The following is a 21,911-nucleotide window of genomic DNA, read 5'->3' as shown; positions in this document are numbered from 1 at the left end:
TGTGAACAAGCCCTCCTTGCCAGAACAACCTGCTTCTGCTCTGCCAACATCTTCTTATCAGCTGATCTAATGAAGATGAGAAATAAAACATTTGCTCATGATCAAATTAAACTTTTTCCCACGTTCCTTTTTTCTACAATATATAAAAAGAAGTTCATGGTTTGGTTTGCTTTTATTTTAGCACATGCTGTACAAAGTGTTATTAGATCATCACCACTTATAAAGCCATATCATATGTTATAGTTCTGACAGCTTAACACAGAGAATTTCAAGTTATCTATATTTTTTCTCAGAGAATACTGGCCTGGATGGAAACACTGACATATTGATATGATGAATATATTTATTTCAAAGGAATTTCAATATGATAACCTTTCTAAATACTTCAACAATTTATTATATCTACTTTTTTCTTATTTAACATTTCTACTTTTTTCTTGCGTGTGTGTGTGTGTGTGTGTGTCCCATGCAGCTTGATGTCAGGGTCTCAGCACTATCCCTTCAGCCTTTTACTCAAGGCTGGTAATCTACACTTGAACTCCACATCTGGTTATTGGTGATTAATTAGAGATACCTTTTGAACTTTTCCTAGGCTGGCTTAAAACTGTGATCTTCAGATCTCAGCCATCTGAGTAGGATTACAGGTATGAGCTACTGGTGCCCAGCTTCACAATATTTTTAAAAGAAAATATTTTTATAAGAACTAGAATTGCCTTTTAACAATAAAATGTAACCATTAGAAATAGTTGAGTATATTAGAATGAGAACAAGCTGGGTACAGTGGTGCATATCTATAATTCTAGTTATTTGGGATGTGATTATCAAGAGATCACCTGGTTCAAGGCCACTGTGAAGCTAACAGTTTGCAAGACTCCATATCAACCAATGACTGTGCATGATGGCATGCACTGATTATCCCAGCTCTGGGGGAAGCACAATTGCTATGCACAGTGGCACATGCCTGATTGTCATCCCCAGTGGGATGGAAACACATATAGAAGGATCACAGCCCAAGCTGCTCAGGCATAAAGCAACACTCTACCTTGAAAATAACCAAGGCAAAAAGAGAATGGAAGCATAAGTCATGTAGCAGAACCCCTACCTAGCAAGCATAAGACCCTGAGTTCAATCCCCATTTCTGCCATAAATAAATAAAATTAAATTAAATAAAAACTTGAACAAATGTATCTTAGAGCATGCTTTGGCAGGTACTCTGAAATTCTCCTTGGTTTAGAATGGCTAACTTTGCCCTGTTTTTGCATTCCTTCATATGCTATGTGAATGTAATTGAGATTACCCAGACTTACTAGGTGAGTCTTAGTCTTACTGTAAAAAGCCTAGAAGAACACACAAAAGTGTGGTGGAAATGGTGTTACTTGCAGTTCTCACTACCGAGCAATTAGATTACTACAACGCTGAATTCTCTTCTTCTAAATCCCTTGCTATTAAAAAGTCTTAAAAAGTAATCTGCAGTAATTTTGAACATTGGTACAAGTTTATGGAAGTATTATAAGTAATTTGAAGGTTAAACCCTACAACTGTATTCTGTTTGCTGCTATTTTATTCCAATTCAAATATTGTGTTTAATTTGACATGATTAAAAAATAAGGAGATCCTTGGCCACATAAATTCCCCTTACTATTTAATGTTTGTGTGAATTATATTCTTGCCTTTTCAATATGCCTTTTTTAGTGGGATCTGAACAGAGAATTAAGCATTGCAGTGCTCATGTGTGTGAATCAAATGACTAGTAAATATAAGCAAGTGAGAGCAAGTTCATTTCATAGAAAGAGTTGTTCATGAGGAATATTTAGAGTATCATATGATAAGTGAATTGATGGATATTTAGTAAGTTTGCATTGGACTTAAATTTCTAACCTTTAAGGAATCTTTAAATATCTTTATAAATACTTGCTCTCTAAGGGTACATGTTTTCTATGGATGTTAGGATCTAAATTATAAGCATATACCTACAAATTCAATGCAATACCTGTAGTGCCCAAGTCCCAGGACCCCCACCAAGAAGACCACCGAGAGTCAGATGGTCTGAAATGCAAAAGCAAGGTTTTATTTAGATGGGCTACACCTCGGGCCTCGTCCTACACTCCGACACAGCGGAGCCTAGGAGGAGAGCACCGAGCTAAAGATTTACAGGGCTTATAAAAGCAAACAACCAGGTGTTTGGATTACCACCATGTGTTGCTCCGCTAGCTGAGATTATTGGTGGTCTAGGTTTGCTCACAGGATTTGCTTATCTTAGGTTAACCCTTCAGTTTAAACAAGCAACAAATGGTCACTGCCTCAAAAATGGAGTTAACCCTTTGTACCCAACAATATCCCAACCTCATTCTTTAATGAAATTGAAGCAATCCAAAAATTTATGTTCAATGCAAACTTATTAAATATCCATCAATTCACTTACCATGCACAAGACGCTATGTCGAAAAAAAACAAACTTTACAACTTTGGTGCAGAGATGGGAAGAGATGGAAAGGGAAAACAAAGGAAGAGGCAGCAATGCTTGATAAGAAATGTACTCATTATCTTGCTCATGTAATTGTAACCCCTCTGTATGGTATTTTCACAATTACAAAAACAAATAAAAAAAATAAAATAAAGCCCAGAAGTAGGATTCCTGGGTCATAAGGGAACTCTATATGTAGTATTTTGAAGAACCTCCATACTGCTTAACAGAGTGGCTGAACAAGTTTACACTCCCACCAACAGTGCAGTAGTGTTCCCCTTTGGCCACATTTTCTTCAGCATCTGTTGCTATTAGATTTCTTGATTATAGCCATTCTAGTTGGGGTAAGGTGGAATGTCAATGTTGTTTTCATTTCTTTATGGCCAGAGATGTTGAACATGTCTTCTGTGTCTATTGGTCATTCTTACTTCCTCTTCAGAGAAGTCTCTCTTTAAGTCTTTGGCTCACTTATTAGTCGGGCAGTTGTTTTTAAGAGAATTTGGTTTTGAGGGTTTAATTTTTTGGTTCCAAGTATATTTTAGATATGAGGTCCTTGTCTGTTGTATGGCTAGTGAAGATCTTCCCCCAATCTTGTCTGGCTTTATGTCAGCTTGACTTGTTCTGCTGAGTAGTAATGGTATTCTTGCTTATATTCTGTTCAGATGTTATGTATTAGGAAGTAAAACATATTGCGTAAAGGCTCAAATCTATCTGACCCAAATTTTACAGATGTTTGCAATGCTTGTTAAACATCTAGGCATTTGTTCAAATTGATTTGATTATGAATTCCAATTTCACATGTACTATCCAAGTGGCTTATTATTTCAGTTGTCTATATCTGCAATTACCACATAAGACTTAATTGCTTAACACAATTTCATTTCATTAGGATTTTGTAGGTGAGGAATTTAGGAAGGTCCCTTGTGTTGACATGAGTCATTGGGTGTGGTCATCTATGGGTAGAACAGCATTCATTTGGTGATATTGTTTTGTGTTGGTCTACAATGTTGTTCATTGGCTGCATTCTAAGTGCCTCAGAGGTTTTCTGAAGATCTCCCTCTTCCTCCAGATGTCCTCTCGCTGTTCAATACTCCAGCCTGAGCTTGCGTGGATCACGGTGTGGCTCATTTTCACCACTGCCAGTCTGTTGGCCAAAGGAAATATCCAAGCCACACTATCAACTATGGGATTAGACTTACTTCCTAACAGACCAACAAAGTTGGGGGATAAACTGGTGGTAGAAACTTGACAGAGTAATGCTGAATGTTTTCACTGTAAAATGGGGTTGACTGATTTCTACTGTTGATATGCAAATAAAAGGAGATGGACTGTGTAAGTCATAAAACCCATCAGTCTGTCATTGGGAGAAGTTAACTCACTTTTGTTATTTTTATGATTATGGTGACTATTATTTTTTGTGGTATTAAGATGTGAATTCAGGATTTTGTAGATGCATTTTGGTTCTTGTTTATATATAGTGCCCAGTTTTTGTGCAGAACTGGCCTTGGCCTATACTTCCTACATATGTAGACCTCTTCCCTATGCTTCCTGTGTAGCTGAGATTACAACTCAGCTTTTATTTTTTATTGATTTTTTAAAAATGTATAGTTATATTTGTTTGTTGTATAATTTGGGGAGGGGAAGGGAAAAAAACAAAATGTTTAAATAGGGATACAGGTTGACCCATTGTAACAATGAGATGTAGAAGACATTGTTGAACAATGAACTTTACAATTTAAGCCAGGGTGTGGGGGGGTGGGGGGAGTGTAAACATATTAAAAAAAAGACCACAGGGGACAAATGAGAACTGTAGCAAACAGAGAACTTTCCTAGGCAGAATTTTATATAGACTGAAGATCTAGAAACTACAGATACTACAGATATGACAAATCACAGGAATAAAAAAAACTGGAAAAGAGAAATATATAAAACTCTGTGATTGGGATACTCCATTTTCCAAGGTACTTTGTACCAAATTCAAATGTATGACAACTCCCTACTTAGATACTTTGTGGGTAAAAACGATTCAGAAACTTACCTGAAAACAAGGGGCATTTCTGAAAGAAACAGGAATGTTTTTGAGGAAATAGTCATACTACGGAATGTCCGTGTGAAAGCCTTCAGTCTGAAGCAGTAGCCACTTTAACCATTTTCTCTGTTAACCTGCTCCTGCTGGTCCTCTTTCTCACACACAAAGAATGTTTAAGTCATCTTCTGCAGAAGTGGAAAACCAAAGATCACTAGGAACCTAAAGCAATTTGATAACTTGAGAAGGATTAGTACAGATAACAATGGAAAAACATTGGAATCCTTACTATGTAAATTTTGATATATTAAAAACCTAATCATGTTTGTTTGCAAAGGAAGTACTTACAAATTAGCAGAGGCACTCTTGAAAATAAAAGGTAAATACACTAAATATTTTTCTCAAGGAGGCATATACAGAAAAAGCTAAAAATTACTTTCTTTATTTATTACTTTAATTATTTAGAGAGGGGATTCCATTGTTGCATTTCCACAAGTGTTTACAGTATATTCCAATCAAACTCATCCGTACCATTCTCCTTTACTATTTTCCCCTTCCCGAAATGGCTTCAATAAGTTTCATTGCTCTATTTTTATTTGTCATATATTTTTACTTTATTTATCCTCTTTCATTATTACTGTTAATCCAAACTCTTCAGCAAGTATTACCCAATTACAAAACATATTTCTCTTTCCCTTCCCCAGTCTCATAAAAAGCTGAATAAAAGAAAACAAGAAAGGGAGATTTAAACTTATTTTAGATAAAACATATAAAAACATAGTTTCAAAGGAAGCCCTGTTTGTAATTAATAACTTTGTGAAAAGATAACACTGAGTACAAAGAATTCCCTAAGCCACCTATAGGAACAGGGGTTGAGGTTTAACCGAGCCATAAGAGGTTAGCTAATAAAAAAAAAAAAAAAAACCTGAGTGGAAAAAAGGGATTTATTCATATAAATGAGGAAAGGATCAAAAATAGGAGCAGTCATGTCTGATTGTCTTTGGTTGTACAAAATTGCATGCAATTGTAACTAGAAATAAAGCCCAGTGCAAATTATATATCAACAAGTCATCCTAGCCACCACTAGAGATCAAGATCAAGCCATTAATATCAAGCTGAAGAGGCAAAAGGGTGGAAACAGAATGCCAATTTGCTGGAGCTGAAATCTATAAGAGAGGCAGAGCTGGAGTTGGAAAATCTAATTATAATTGAGCAACTGCTGTAGCCTAAGCATGGGCTTATCTGCCAGTGAGAAACTCCCTGTCAAGGTAAAAAGTAGGGTAGGGTGAACAGTTTTGAGGAAGGACTACCCTTTGATGAATTTTAACTTGATGTACTCCAAGTTCTTATTGTGATAGCTTCTCATGATTTGTGCAGAGATAAGGGGAAAAGTAGCCATGTTTTCATGAATCCATAATTTCTATTTTTAGCAACATCTGGAAACTGCAGTCCCTCCACCTTCAACAAAGTGAGGATAAAACAATGAAATTTAGCTCCATGGATACCATCAAGTAAGGAGGCAAGAGCCCCAGAAGGATGTTTGGAGGTCAAGTCTAGACCACAGGCTCTGTTTTCTACTGTTAAATTGTAAGCTAAGTTGATTTTTAAATTTTTATTTGGTTAGAGGTAAGGTCTATATAACTCCTACTAAATAATCTATGAGAAGGGATTTTAATAAAAGATAACACTGTAAAAATACTTGAAGTTAAATAGTGTTTCAAAGTAATATTTGTGTACTCATTCCAGTGGATTGTATTCGTTATTTTAAATATTGTAGGGCTAGATATAAATGTGGCATCAGTCACTAGGCCATTCAAAGTAAATCAACAGATTGGTTAGACTTTTAAAATTAATAAATGACTTTCATTTATTGAGATTTGTTAGTATCCGATGATTCATTTTCAACTTACTTTAAGTCTAGCCTACTACCCAGCGAACTCAATATTTGTTTTATATTACCAAAATATGATGAAACCATCCAGGGAACTCTCTCTCTCTCTCTCTCTCTCTCTCTCTCTCATTTGTGTTTCTAATTCCCCACTTTCGCATGTTTGTTTTCTGAAACAAGGTCATGCTGTGTACCTCAGTCTGGCCTCCAACTCACAGTTCTCCTTAGCCTCCCAAATGCTGGGATTGTAGTGATATATAACACACCCAATTTCAAACTTCTTTTCAAATAAGATAAACCATGGGAAATTAATAGCAAATATTAATCTTCCTTTAACTTCTCCAATTTGTACATCTCTATAGAGAAGTTCTCTGTTATATTACTTGAAAAGATACATTTATCTATTTCCAAACTGCTTGAGAGTTCACATATTTTCTCATCTTTGAAATCACAAAGTAAGTACTTGTAGTATACTTAATTCAAGCTATATTTTGTTATTGAATCAAAAAAATCTGCCTCAAAGGGGACTTCAAGGATATGTTTATAATTTTCAGTGGAGGGAGTAAGAAATATAACTCTAATGACATCTACTTTTTTCTTGTCTCCCCAAAACTGCCATCAGCATCATTTCCCATAGTATTTCTTTCTCTTAAACAAGTAAGACTACCAGTGAGAACAATTCATAATGTTACTTTTTTATGTATATATTTTATTGTAAAGATATTGTACAGAAGGGTTACAGTTACACAAGCAAGGTAATGAGTCTATTTCCTACCAAGCATTGTTACCCCTCCTTTGTTTTTCTCCTACCATCCCTTTCTTCCACACCTCCCCAAAACCTCCCTCCCTCCGCAAAGTTGTAAAGTTCATTTTCAACATTCCACCTCACTCCAGTTAGAATGGCTATAATCTAGAAATCTAATAACAATAGATGCTGGAGGAGATGTAGCCATAAAGGAACCTTACTGCATTGTTGGTGGGAGTGGAAACTTGTTCAACCACTCTGGAAAGCAGTATGGAGGCTCCTCAAAAGTACCCAGAAATCCCACTTTTAGGCATTTACCCAAACAAGGCCATACTAAAGATACCAGCACAGCTACATTTATCATAGCATATTCACCATAGCTAAGATTGTGGAACCAATGCAGATGTTCCTCAGTAGATGAATGGATCAAGAAAATGTGATATAAATATATATGTATATATAAGTGTATATACATATATATGTATATATATTTACATATGTATATATATACCACAATGGAATTCTATGCCTCTATCAAAAGAATGATACCACCCTATTTGTTAAGAAATGGAAAGACTTGGAAAAAATTATATTAAGTGAAGTAAGCCAGGCCCAAAGAAACATAGGTCCCATGGTTTCCCATATCTGCAATAACTAGTATATATCTAGGACAAGCAGAAAAGGTCAAAAGCTATGTAGATAAGAACATATAAGCTGATGTGAAGCGAAATGAACCCCAAGATAGGGACACAAGAGATTTTATCTTTCTTGCTGTTCTTTTTAATATACTTATAATGTACTATGTGCTTTTTTGTTTCTTTTTTAGGTTCTTCCCCCATGGTACAACCCCTGTTGTCACTGTATTTGATTCCAATGTCCTGCATCTTATAAATACATTTTTCTAATTGGGGGAGAGGAAGGGAAATAACAAAATGCTGAAATAAGGATACGGGATGACCCATTGTAACAACGAGATGTACAAAACATGTTACTTTTGAAGTTGGATCTAGCTTACAGAAAATTTTAAAAAATGAGTGGAGTTTATTTTAATATTTAAGAATATTGTCTTGTTGAATTGTTAACTAGATTGTTAATAGTAAAGCACATATCTGGGTATGTCTGGGGTGTTTACACAGAAGATTAGCTAAGAGGGAAGACCTACCTTGAATTTGGGTGGCAAGATGGAATTAAAAGGGGAAAATGTGCTACCTGAGGGCAACACAGAGTTTTCAGGTTATTCTCTCCCTATGACATTTGTTTTCTTTCTGGCTGTCTAGAAGTTTGGCTTGCATCTGTCCTCTGGCCATATTGTAGTTTTGCATTTTATATTTAAGACAAAAAGATTCATTCTGAATTAGTCTATGGAAATATTTAAGCTGTTCCCTGAAATGCATTTGTTTATATGTGAATATCCCAGTATTGCAAAGGAATTTAGAAAATGGAATTCTTTCTCTACTTATTTACTGTTGCTCCTTTGCTACTCATCAGTTGATTGCACTTTTTTTTTGGGGGGGGGTCCAGTCGTGGTGCCTGAACTCTGGGCCTGGGCGTTGTCTCTCAGCTCTTCAGCTCAAAGCTAGCGCTCTACCACTTGAGCCACAGTGCCACTCTTGGCTTTTTTCTTTTTGCTTATGTGGTGCTAAGGAATCCAACCCAGGGCCTCATGCATGCAAGGCAAGTGCTCTACTCCTGAGCCACCTTCCCAGCCCCTTGATTGCACTTTTGTAGATCCATTTGTCAATCTGTTCTGTTCCATTGGTCTATTTATTGCTTCAATATAAATTGTTCTGTTATTATTACAGATGCTTTATTGTAAGCCTTAAAGATAGTATCACTTCTTTGACTTTGGAGGAGGAAGTAATAAAAGGGAAGGTTTATGTTGCTATGCTTATTCTAGGTCATCTGTTTTCATCTAAACACTAGAATTAGTTTCTTGAAATACCCTTATACTGCTTTGAATCTGTCAATAAATTTAGAAAGAACTGACACTGTGTCAATATTTGTCTTCCTGCATATCTGCATGAAATAGTTCTCTGTTTGCTCAGGCCTTTAATTTCATGTTTTGATTTCTGAATTTTTCCATTGATTTCTTCCTACTTCCAGTTTCATTGCTTCTTAATCAACTATTTTTCCCTATGTTGCTCTTCTTCTTAGTTTTAGTTTCATTTGCTCTTATTTCCTAATTTTGAAGCTTAAATGATTGTTTGCATATTAACTGTATTTGTAACATGCATTTTTTAAAAAGAATTTTCAATACTTTAAAACCTTTCGTGTGTTCTTTCAAAACTCTGTCTCTCCCTACTCCATTTCACCTTGCTAGTCTCCTGTCTTCACTCCTTTTTTCCCTTTTTCTTCTTCAGTGTTTCTATTTCTTTTGCTTGCAGGATTAAAAAAATTATTTGTAAATAGTCAGACAAATGGGGTTTAAATTCAACATGTCAATTTCTTTTTTGTTTTTTGACTACATGGGTATATTCTGAAGTCATACAGCATGTTTCTTGGAAGAAATTTCACAACACAAGCCTCTAACCATTCACAATGATCAACAAGGAAGGGCAAAGTAAGAACCCTAGGTTTTCTGTTGCATAACTCCGTAACTAACAATTTTTAACATGTCAATTTCTAACATGTTATGACATGAATGCATCTTGATTAATGTCATCCCTTTTATCCTTTTTCCTTCATCATCAGTCTGAAACCCAAGTTTCCAGGTTTTATTATCTTATGCATGTATTTAAAGTGGTTCTCTGTGTGTGTAAATGAGTGTGTGTGTGTGTGTGTGTGTGTGTGTATCAGTCCTGAGGCTTAAACTCAGGTCTTCAGCACTGTACCTGAGTTTTTTTGTTCAAAGTTTGTTTTCTACCATTTGAGCCACAGCTCCACTTCCATCTTTTTAGTGGATAATTGAAGATAAGAGTCTCATGCACTTTTCTGTCTGGCCTGGCTTCAAACTGATCCTCTGACCTCAAACTCCTGAGTAGCTAGGACATCAGGGCCCAGCAAGAAGATTTTGTTTCTTTGTTTATTCATTATACTAGACATTCTTTGCGATTCTGGATCTCTTATTTTAACTATCATTAATTTTATAAATGTCTCAGTTTTTTGTTTTTTTAAATACATTTTTATTGTAAGAATACTGTACAGAGGGGTTACAATTACATGAGCAAGTAATGAGTACATTTCCTATCAAGCATTGTTACCTCCTCCTTTGTTTTTCCCCTACCATCCCTTCCTTGTTAGGAAATGGAAAGACTTGGAAAAAAATTAAGTGAAGTAAGCAAGGCCCAAAGAAACATAGGTCCCATGGTTTCCCTTATTTGCAATAACTAGTATATGTCTGGGACAAGCAGAAAAGGTCAAAAGCTATGTACATATGACCAGATAAGATGATGTTAAGCAAAATGAACCCCAGGATAGGGACACAAGTGGTTTCTTTCTTGCTTGCTATTTTTCCTAATGTATTATAATGTACCATGTGATATTTTTGTTTCTTTGTATGTTCCTCCTCCATGGTATAACCCCAGTTTTCACTGTATTTGATGTCGGGGCCCTGCATCTTGTTTATATACTTCTCTAATTTGGGGAGGGAAGGGAAAAAACAAAATGCTTAAATAGGGATACAAGTTGACTCATTGTGACAATGAGTTTGTTGAAAAACAAACTTTACAATTTAGGCAGGGGAGGGGTGAGTGTGGATGTAGAGGTGGAAATATCTCAGTTTTTATTACCAAAAATATTTCATCTCTTGCCACACCACCTCCTGCCGAGTCTGCATGAGAGATCGAGCTAGACAATGAGCTTCAAGAAAGCATGCTTGCAGGAAGGGGGTGTTGGTTCAAGGCTTCCCATACACTTGGCTGCACCTTAATAGCCTCTACCTTTATTCTTACTATATTCTTCTTGGCTGTACATTCGTTGCCTTTATTCTCCTTTTGGCTATTTTTCTATTGATACACAAACAGAGCATGTTGTATCTTTCCAGTCCAATAGATATGGCTTCTCTAAATAATAAAGACTAGGACCAAAGATTAAATGTGGGGAATGCCCCAATCAATATATCATCTGATGTGACACTGCCTCAGAAACTCCTACAACTTCACAAGCAGTTTTGTGGCTCACTCATAGTAAATACAGAAACTTAAAATTTCCAGATATGTTACAACAGGCAGAATTAATGAATTAAACTAAGCTAGAAGGAGTTATCCCAGAAGCTCAGAGAGTTCTAGAAAAAGGGATTCTTGATAATAAAAGGAAAAGAAAGATTCCCCCAACAGTTATGATTAAGTTTAGTCTAGCTTATGTTATAGGGAATAGATGGTGGTTTCCCACAAAATATAAAGTTAGTGACCACATTTCCTAAACCAACCGATGAACCATTGCCTTATACAGGAGCTTATAAAGTGAAAATAAATGGATTAATGTAAAAGGGAAAAGGGTATTTTGGAACTCATTAGATTTTATGTAAAGATTAGGTAGATCTAGAGCATTATGGTGTTTATTATCAAAACAACAATAAGATAGTTTAAAATAACAATTAAAAATTTATGTGAACAAATATTGGGATTAAAATAATAGGAAACGGAGAATGTCTGACTCAACCTGGAAGTGGTTTTTAGGATGGTTTCAAAGGGACTTGAAAATATATGAAAAAAATAAAAAGAGTACAATATAAGTACAGCCCTGTGTTAGGTTTGTTAATTATTAAACATAAAAAGGCTGAATAGAGGACACATTCTATTAAACTATATGCTAGACTTGTTTCTCACCACTTAGCTTAAACAGTTGGTGGGATAGTCATCAATTTCCATGTAACCCATTAATGCTTTGCTTTTCTTAAAAATTGATTATGTGCTTAAATAAACAAAGAATCTATGTCACAACCACACACTGTATAAAAATGTTAATTCTCCTTAATAAAGATACACTCTGAGGCAACTCTTTTGAGTCTGTGCCTGTTTGTCACTTCGCCGACTCCTTGCCCACCTATCCCGAGATCCCTGTCCCAATGGTTCCAGTGCTCTGGCAGAGCTGCTCTGTCACAATTTCTTATCTTCCCCCCCTTCCCACCCCCCTGCCTCGGCATTTCCATTTTACATATGCCACACATTCATTAGATATTCCATAGTTCTGAATATACTACCGGATTCTTTGCATTTTCTTTTGCATTTCAGTCTTGAGAATTCCTATAAACATATTGTCCATGTTTCCAATCATTCCTACTACAGAGCTTTTCAAAGGAGTACTTAGTTTGGATTTCATTCTTGATCTGATATTTGAAATTACTAATATTACTCTATGCCCACCCACTTCCAGTCACCCATCTTTAATGTTTTGTCCAGTAGAATTTAAACTACAACAGTCCCAGGGATCTCAACTTCTCTGCCACCTACATATCAAGCTCTAATTCTTCAACCTATAGGGCTTCTCCTATCTTTGTATGTGCTTTGTAGTGTGTGTGTGTGTGTGTGTGTGTGTGTGTGTGTGTGTGTGTGTGTGTGTGTGTGTTCTGAGTAGGGACTTGAAACAGGAAGTTGTTTAATAGAGGCTTTAAATTATGCTTAAAATTGCTTACAGCTATAAGTAGCAGAGGCTAAAATTTCTTTTTAATAATTCTGATTGTCTCTCCTCCAATGTCTTTTTATTTCTTCTTATTAAATAACATCTATAATTTCTCATACTTTCAGTTGTATTTTTGTGTAACTATACTGGACCCCTGTTGATTTGGGGTTTATGGTAGCGAAGTTCTTGTATTCCTGTACCTAGGTAGCATCTGTTAGTGCACCTGTGCAATTGTCTCAGGTGCTCTTTTGGTTGCAAAGGAATATGAGATGGAATTGGAATTGAGTTTTCCTTCTCCCAGTTGGAAGGCTGGAATAGGATAGAGTGAAGTATTTCCTTTTTCCAGGACAATGAGTCCCAGGTAAAAAAATCTTCCTTTATGAAAGGGCCTTGTTAATTAAAATCAAATGTTTTGGGCTCATTTTAAAATGAATAATCTTACCTCACAATTCCATGAGGAGACATTTCTTTTTTTTTAATTTTATTTTATTTTATTTGTGAACATACTGTACAGAGGGGTTACAATTGCATGGGCAGGATAATGCGTACATTTCTTACCAAGCATTGCAGCCTCCTCCTTTGTTTACCCTTCCCATCCCTTCCCAGCCTCCCCCCTCCCCCCCATCCCAATCCTTCTCCTTCCCCCCCCCCCCCCACCCGCTTCCCCCCCCCCACACTGACGTTGTAAGGCTCGTTTTGGACATGACAACTTGTACTTCTCATTGTTGCATCAGATCCACCTGTATCCTTAAACAACTGGTTTTTCCCCATCTCCTCCACAAGTTATACTGACATCAAATATAGTGAAAGCAGGGGTTATACTGTGGGGGAGGGACATACAAAGCAACAAAGAGATAATCTTATAAATTCGTTAGAAACACATGCATGAAAGAAAAAACATTAAAATACATATCTAAGGGTTCATTTTCCTGACATCACATTATCTGACCTTTTCCGCTTGACTCATACATATACTAGATATTGCAAATAAGGGAAACCATGGGACCTATGTTTCTTTGGGCTTGGCTTACTTCACTTAATATAATTTTTTCCAAGTTTTTCCATTTCCTAACAAATGGGGCAATGTCATTCTTTCTGATGGAGGCATAGAATTCCATTGTGTATATATACCACATTTTCTTGATCCATTCATCTACTGAGGGGCATCTGGGTTGGTTCCATATCTTAGCTATGGTAAATAATGCTGCAATAAACATAGTTGTGCTGGTAGCTTTAGTGTGGTCTTGTTTGTAAGCATTTGGGTAAATGCCCAAAAGTGGGATTGCTGGGTCGTAGGGGAGTTCTATGTGAAGTCTTTTGAGGAACCTCCATACTGGAGGAGACATTTCTATAAGCTTTGCTGTGACAAACTTTTAGGGTCTTGTTTAGGGAAAATTCACTGAAGTTCTCTATTAGTCTTTACCACATGGTCAAGCTAAACCTTGAGAAATTTGTCTATTGTAGTCCGTACATGCTACTTCAGAACTGGTTCTACAGAGGCCTCTCACTTGGGATTCAGTCTTGGGAAGCTCTGCTATTCTGATTGCCTGTTGATTATGAAGGAAGCTAAACCAGACAGTTCATTGTGTGGGAATGGATAGCATCTGGTGTCTGCAAAGGTGTCACGGAGCAAAGCATCAGGACAGATGTCTGAGTGACAAGAACAGCCCAACCAAGTGAAGATGGGGGACAAAGTATTCAGTGAAAAGCAAAACAAAAGTAAAGAGTTTTAGAGTAGAAATGAGATCAGCTTATTCAAATAGTAGACAATGACATAAATAAAGATCAACAAATCAGGAAGTGATTGGATGAATGGAGGTGGCTACAGTGCAAAGGCTCTTAATCGGATTAAGATAAGAGTGCAAAATATTACAGATATACACTTGCTTATTAATGACTAAAGAACTTCAAAAAGTATGCCACATAGTCTCTGGCTACATTTTTTTACCAACATGAAATTTTGGCTCTATTAAATGATATATCTTCATGTACTTCTCTGTTTTTCAGATTCCCTCACTAGCCCCATTTCTTTTTTTTGGGTCCGGTTGTGGGGTCTGAACTCTGGGCCTAGGCGCTGTCCCTCAGCTCTTCAGCTCAAGGCTAGCACTCTACCACTTGAGCCACCACCTTCCCAGCTGTAGCCCCATTTCTTTCTGTCTCTCTGTCTCTGTCTCTGTCTCTCTCTCTCATAGGTAATATAACAGAGGGGTTATAGTTACATAAGTCAGGTAATGTACTCATTACCTTTTTTTCATTTTTCACTTTTTAAATTTCCTTTTGGACAGTGTCACCACCTCCCTATTTTTCTCTGAATTTTTCCCTCCCTTCCATTCTCCCTAAGTTGTATAGTTCATTTCCAACATAGTTCCTTATTTAAATGTATTTTCTTGTGTTTAGAGTCAATTTAGATCAACAGTTTGCAATCTCATTTTGTACCATTTTTCTCATCGTTTATTGGTAGATTTTTCTAAGGAAAAAAGCATATATGTAATTTAAAAATTAATTTGAGAGAGAGGATCCAAGATGGCGACGGACCAATAGGGAAACACTACCGCTTTCTTCAACTAAATAGAGAATTCCGGTTCCAACATGAAGTTCCCCCAAGAGATCGACAGCGGCAAAAAGATGAACAACCAGAGAAATATCGGAACTCAAAAGAGAAAAGAACAAAACCCCAGAACCTGCACAAAGACGGAATAGCATGAAGACCCCTCCCCTACCCCAAGACTCTGTGCCGAACTGTGAAAGCCACAATGGCCTGTAGAACTCCAGAGCAGAAAACTCCCACAGCGTCTGACCCCGACAGTGTAAACAGATACAGAAACTGGAGATTAGCTACCATGAAACCAAGACCCAGAGTTCCCACTGCCAAACTATTCAGCCCACACTCATCACAACGGGGTGTGGTGATGGCTGGCAACCAGCGAACTACAGCCCATAAGTTCAGCGATCTGCCACAGCACCACTGGACAGCCCATAACCAGTTCCAGGATCAGTGAGTACCCCCAAGGACCACACACTCCCTTCCCAGGAACCCTGTGCAGGCTCCAGCTGCCTCACCTGTGTGCCCCGGGCAGGAGATCTGGCAGCCTCCACCTCCTGCCCCTGTCGAAGTGGAGCAGGGAATCATGCCTAAGCTTTAGCGGTTGGAGGAATGCCCCCAACCTGCTGGGAACTAACAAGCAAGTGTACCCTAACCGGGATCCTATGCCTCTGAAGGCACCAGTACCATGAAACGTGCTTGTGCTCTAGCAGCAACCCAGGAAAGAACTCCAGTGAGCATGAAGAAATGGAGAACAAAAGACTAAGAATAACAACAGTAATTTCAAGAGGACAAAGAAGTAATATCAAAGGAATTCCAAGACCTAAAAACGACAATCAAGAACAGACACGGTCCATACCTTATTAAAAGATGAAAATGACACTTTGAAAACCGATATAGAAACCATAAATGGATTGACTTCTGCAATGTAAACTACAATGGAAGCCATAGGTAAAAGAATGAATGAGATGGAATATAGCATATCAGGAATTTAAGGGAAAAAAGTGGAGTTGGAGAAGACATAGATATGGAAAAAAAAAACACACTCAGAAATTACCAAAAGGAAGTTCAAAAACTGGCAGACAATGCCAAGAAATCTAATCTTTGTGTAATTGGGATAGGTGAAGGAGAGGAATATCAGAATACAGGAATGCAACAGTTATTTAATAAGATTATTACAGAAAATTTCCCCAATCTCAAAAGACAAAACATCACCCACATAACAAGCATACAGAACACCTAGAAGACAGGATCCTAGAAGAAACACTTCTAGACATATTGTAGTAAAAACACTAGACCTGAATTGCAAAGAGCTGATTTTAAATGCTGTAAAATCAAAGAAGGAACTATACAATAATGGAAAGGAAATTAGAATCACTGAGGACCTCTCTATACAAACCCTCAATGCAAGGAACGCTTGAAAATGTACCATTCAAGCCCTGAAAACGAACAGCTTTCAACCCAGACTGGTATATCCAGCAAAACTAGCATTCACATTTGATGGAGAAACTAAAATTTTTAATAATGAAGAAAAATTAAATATAAATTAAAGAGTGTGATGGTATACTTACCTTCTGTACATCTCTTCATAAATGTTTGTTCCATACTTATCACACATCTAGTTCACTACATCTGTTTCTAAGCTGATTCCTCAACTATAAGCCATTGGCAATTACTAATCATTTTATTGTGACTATAAATGACTATAAATCTGTCATCATTTAATTTCCATGTTAACTGTGAATGAATTATACAGTGTATTTTCTTTTGATTATGTTTACTTATATAATGATTTAGTGATTTACCCAATCTATAGTTATTATCATAGTTTATTTCCTTTTCCTTATTACCTTTTAATGGGTATTTCAGATGTTTCCAATTTTGGTTATTAAGACAAAAGCAGAAGTTAAATTTATATGCAGACATTATGTAGACATGTATAAATTTAATATTTTTCTTTATTGCATATTATATATGCTATTCAAGAAATCTTTCTTTTGACAATAGCCATATTTTTTCTCTTTTATCGTTTCTAAAAGCCCAATAACTTTAATCTGAAATTTTTATGAGGTGTGTGTGTGTGTGTGTGTACCAATCTTGGTTCTTTAACTGCTTTTTCTGAACTTTTTTGCTCAAGGCTGGCATTCTACCACATGAGCTAGAGCTCCACTTCCACTTTTGGCAAATGATTGGAGTTAAGTGTTTCATGGACTTTCCTGCGTTGGCTTTGCACCACAATCCTCAGATGTCATTCTCCTGAGGAGTGCCACCAGTGCTCAGCTATATGAAGTTTTTTAAGTCAGTATTTGTCCATGGTGACAGATAAATGGTACAAATTCTTCTCTTTATATGAAGATAATTGTTTGTTCTAGCTAAATTTGCTGAATAAAAATTCAAATTTCCTTTATGAAGAGCTGTCAGAGCATGCACATCAGCATCCTTTCTGGATGTTCTGTTAGGTCCTCCTGCAAAGTTCCTATGCTAAGTTGTTTTGACAACTACCACCTTAAGGTGAAATTAAACAGTGTGTATACTCCAAAAGACTCAGGTTCTTTCTAAATACTTTTCATTTCCTACATGTTAAATTGTTCAATTACAGATCAACTAAGGATTTACATTTTGACAGTATTGAATTTCCAATCTACAAAAAATGTCACGTCTCTCTATTTAAATAGATAATTAAAATACCTTTCAGTAATTCACAATTGTGAGCTGGGTATCATGACTCATCTCTGTAATCTTAAGTACTTGAGAGAGTAAGATCAGAAGGCAGAGCGTTTGATGCCAGCCTGGGCAGAAAGTTTACAAGACACCACTTCAACCAGTAGAAAGTTGGACATAGTGAAGTATGCCCGAGATTCCAGCTACACAGGAGCTCATACTGGCTTGGTACTAAAGTGAGACCCTATTTGAAAAATAACAAAAACAAAAAGGGCTGGAGATTTGGCTCAATATTAGAGCATGGGCCAAACAAGCATATAGTCTTGAGTTCAATTCCCATTACACAAAAGAAGGAGAGGGGATACTGTGTTGTTTTCAGGTAACTTCTTAGCACTTAATTCATTAAGTGCTTTCAGGATTCCATTATAAGAGATATATTTTAAATTTCACTTATCAATTTTTGTTGCTGTAATACAATTGATTTCTACAAAGCAACTATGTTTACTTCTAACTTTTATTATAGAAGAATTTTGGAGAATTTCCATTATTTCCATTATCTGAAAATAAAGATGCCTTAGTTTTGTTCTTCTGATCTGTATAGCCTATATAGCGTTTTCTTTTCTGTACTCCCAAGTTAAGCAAGAACTTTAAGAGAAATAATTCCTATTTCTATCACTAGAACCTAAAATAGGAATGGCACTGAATATATATGTACATGTATGCAATAACTGATTGAACCACTCAGGCTTCCATAACTGTTAGCCCGAGGAGGAGGGCTGTATAGTTTGTCTTTTCCTGTCATGTGTTCTTTTTTGACCTATGGCAGATAACTTATCAGATAGACTGCTATAACACCATGGACAAATTGTTGTAGAGTCCTGAATTTTGAGAAAATTATTAGAAACTATTAAAAACTTACTAAAACATTATTAGAAATTATTTCAAAGGTTCTTTCATGTTTTTCTGCTTTTTTCCTGCTCTTTTCTAGCAGCAGTGCTGATTAAAAATTATACTTTCATGTACTCTGTGGGATGTTATACTTAATGCTGGTGATCCCACATTAAGAAGCTATGTTCTTCATCTATGACAAAATCTTATTTTAAATTTTATAAAATTCTGTGAGATCAAAATTTCAAAGCTAAGGTATAGCTATGGATTTTGAATTCAATTGTAGTGATTTTCTTTATCTTTATTCTAACAACCTGTGATGTTCTCTCTCTTTTAGTTTACCCTTACTAGTAGATATCACTATTTCTGTGTCTCAAAAGAGCTTCCAATCAGTTAACAAATGGGAACATGAGCAGCTCACTTGAATCTTAAAATGTATAGAAACTTAAAACGTACAGCACACAAGAAAAACTCAGTGTTTTTTTTAAATATGATCAAAATATTTGCCACCCAACTATAATAATAGACTAAAAAGATCATGAAAATTAATAATGCTTTTAACAATGGGTTAAATATCAACAATACTATAAACAAGTTTAATTCTAATTGCTAGTGCTGTCTTTGCCACAGTAACATATATCCTAAGAACTATTTGAAATACTAAAAAGAAATGGAGCCACAGAATTTTCTGTGGTTATTCTCAGTAGGCAGGGATCATATAGCCCTTTTATCTCAGCAGCTGGCAGATCTCACTATGTTTGTAGCTATGTAGCAGGTACAATAGAGGATGAGTCTGAAGAATTTTATTCTAAAGAGAAATATCTAGCTCAAAGGGAAAGTTTCTTCTGCCATCACTATCAACCCTCCTCTCTCCTTCAGGTGGCTGTCTCTGTGCCTCTGTCTGTCTTCCATGGCACTTCTCTAAATCCAGGGTTTCTTAAATCCTGGGCGGTGCTCTGACTGCTTGCTCCTATTCTAATTAGGTGTTGTAAGAGGTATACTTTATTGGTCAGGCCCTACAACATTCTGAATGGGCTGTTAATTGCTCGCCAAGTTTCTTATGCAAACCCTTTCCCCAGAGTCACAGAAGGTTATTGAATCTTGATGACCTAGGGAATCACAAAGTCAAGATTTTCCAAAACAAATCTTATTTACATCTGATTTTCCCTACTAGGCCAAGAACTGTTTCAGAGACTAAATTTTCTCTTTCAGTCCTAGCACTCAGGAGGCTGAGGGAGGAAGATCACAAATATGATCCAAGTTCAAGTTTAGCCTGAATACCTATGCCTCCTGACATGAAATATTTCACTAAAGGCAGGATGCACTTAACTACTGTGCTGGCACACTGCCAGAGGTTTTGGAAATTTTAAAATACAACATCTATCAAAAGCTCTAATTGCAGATTAAGCCAATGTTAAATCTGTATTTTCTTTAAGTTAAAAATAAATTTTAATTACATGTATACTTGAACTATTTACTGAATTCAATTATAAGTACACAACTCACTTTTACTCTACTACATGCTGTCTGCTGGCAAATTTACATTGTGTACCTATTATTTTTCTTGCTTATTTTTAGGAGCCCTAGAGGAAAGTATGATCTATAGTTAACAGCATTGCTGTCTTTCAGTCTTAAAGGCTTAGTATGATTCAAGTCTAAGCCTATAAAAGGTTCCACACAGTATTTCTCATTATGTGTAGGTGCTTCAGACACTATGGTGCAAAGTAACAGGAAGCAGCCCCTGCAGAGTCTCTCTCTTTTGGATGGTAGCACAACAGTGAGTCACCTACCTTTGGATTAAATGGATTAGAATATCATTTCTAAAAGACACTGTAAGCCCTCAAAACAAGAGGCTCCCAAAGTTGTACTTTTCCCTTGTTATTTTCCTTTTGGTTTACTAGCTTAGTTTTTGGCACAATTTAAGTACAAAACCCTTGCCATGGGTTTGGCTGACTCCTACATTCAAGAAAGACAAGTAAAAGTGGGGATATTATGTCTACTGTTATAAAGACAGATTTGTGATTTGAACATTTGGGAAATCAAGTCAACTAGAGGAATGATTGGACCATTTAGAGATTTAGGTGAGAGTGGTATGCTCAACAGTCAGTGTGGTCCTGAAGAGTCCATCATTTGTGATGTCTCTATTATTACCTTCCTTCCTATGTGTAAACAAAAAGTAACTGGGGAAGAGGTAAAGGGACAATGTAATGACAAAAATCTTATCTGAGATTTTGAAAAGGAGTTCAAGAATGGGAAATCATCTGCTTCTAGGGAAAGCTTGATTGGTGGATCAGTTCTCCCTTGAATTCAGGGATAGATGCACTGTCTGGAAGGTTAGAGAAGCCCCTTGAGCTGAGAGTTCTGGGGCCCAGATTTGAGGCACTGAATACTTGTTGCAGGGTAATTTAAGAGGAGATTTTTGGTATGGTCTCCATAACAGAGTTCAAAGACAATACTTCTGTGATTATTATCTTCACAATAACCTGTCTCTAGTTTCTAGATCCAGAAAGGTCTGCAGCCATCACTTCTGGGGTCACTACTTTTTTTTACCTAGTGACAATACAGAGTTGATAATGATTTAAAGCCATGCAGTGATGGGTCATGTGAGCATTTATGGGCAGGATGCATTTTTATTATTACATGCATCAAAGATTATGTAATAAAAATTTTAGAAGGGATTTATTAATGATTTTATCAGGATAAATGGAATTGCCATGGAAATCAAGTCAATTTGTTGTCAATTTCAGTTTTAAAATGACATAGTGTACATATGTAAAAACAAAACGTATGGGTGAGTTTGGAGAGGTGAGGGTAGAAGATGGAAGGAGTGATACAGATCAAGCTTCATTGTACTCATAAATAAACATGATAAATTAAAACCACATTGTGTAACTACATGAAAATAAAAAAATATTGATCTTGCTAGCTATGTCCTTTGACATGCAGAAGCTCTGCAACTTCATGCAATCCCATTTGTCCAACCTTTCTTTGATTTGTTGTGTTTCCGGGTCTCAATTCAGAAGATTTCGGCCTGAGCCAAGGAGGCCTAGGATTTCTCCTATTCCATCCTGTAATGTTTTCAGAGTGTCTGCTTTGACTTCAAGGTCTTTGATCCATTTGGAGTTGATTCTGGTGCAG

The 21,911-nt window shown here is 36.4% G+C and overlaps 1 pseudogene; it reads left to right on the top strand.

The window, feature by feature from the left end:
* LOC105980399 overlaps positions 1–15,387 on the top strand; it is a 113,149-nt pseudogene extending 97,762 nt beyond the window's left edge.
* The last annotated feature ends 6,524 nt before the right edge of the window (positions 15,388–21,911 follow it).

Source organism: Dipodomys ordii, unplaced genomic scaffold (genome assembly GCF_000151885.1).
Source record: "Dipodomys ordii isolate 6190 unplaced genomic scaffold, Dord_2.0 Scaffold9, whole genome shotgun sequence".
Classification (NCBI taxonomy): Eukaryota; Metazoa; Chordata; class Mammalia; order Rodentia; family Heteromyidae; genus Dipodomys; species Dipodomys ordii.
Note: the sequence above shows the minus strand (reverse complement) of the source record. Positions and strands in the feature narration are given on the sequence as shown.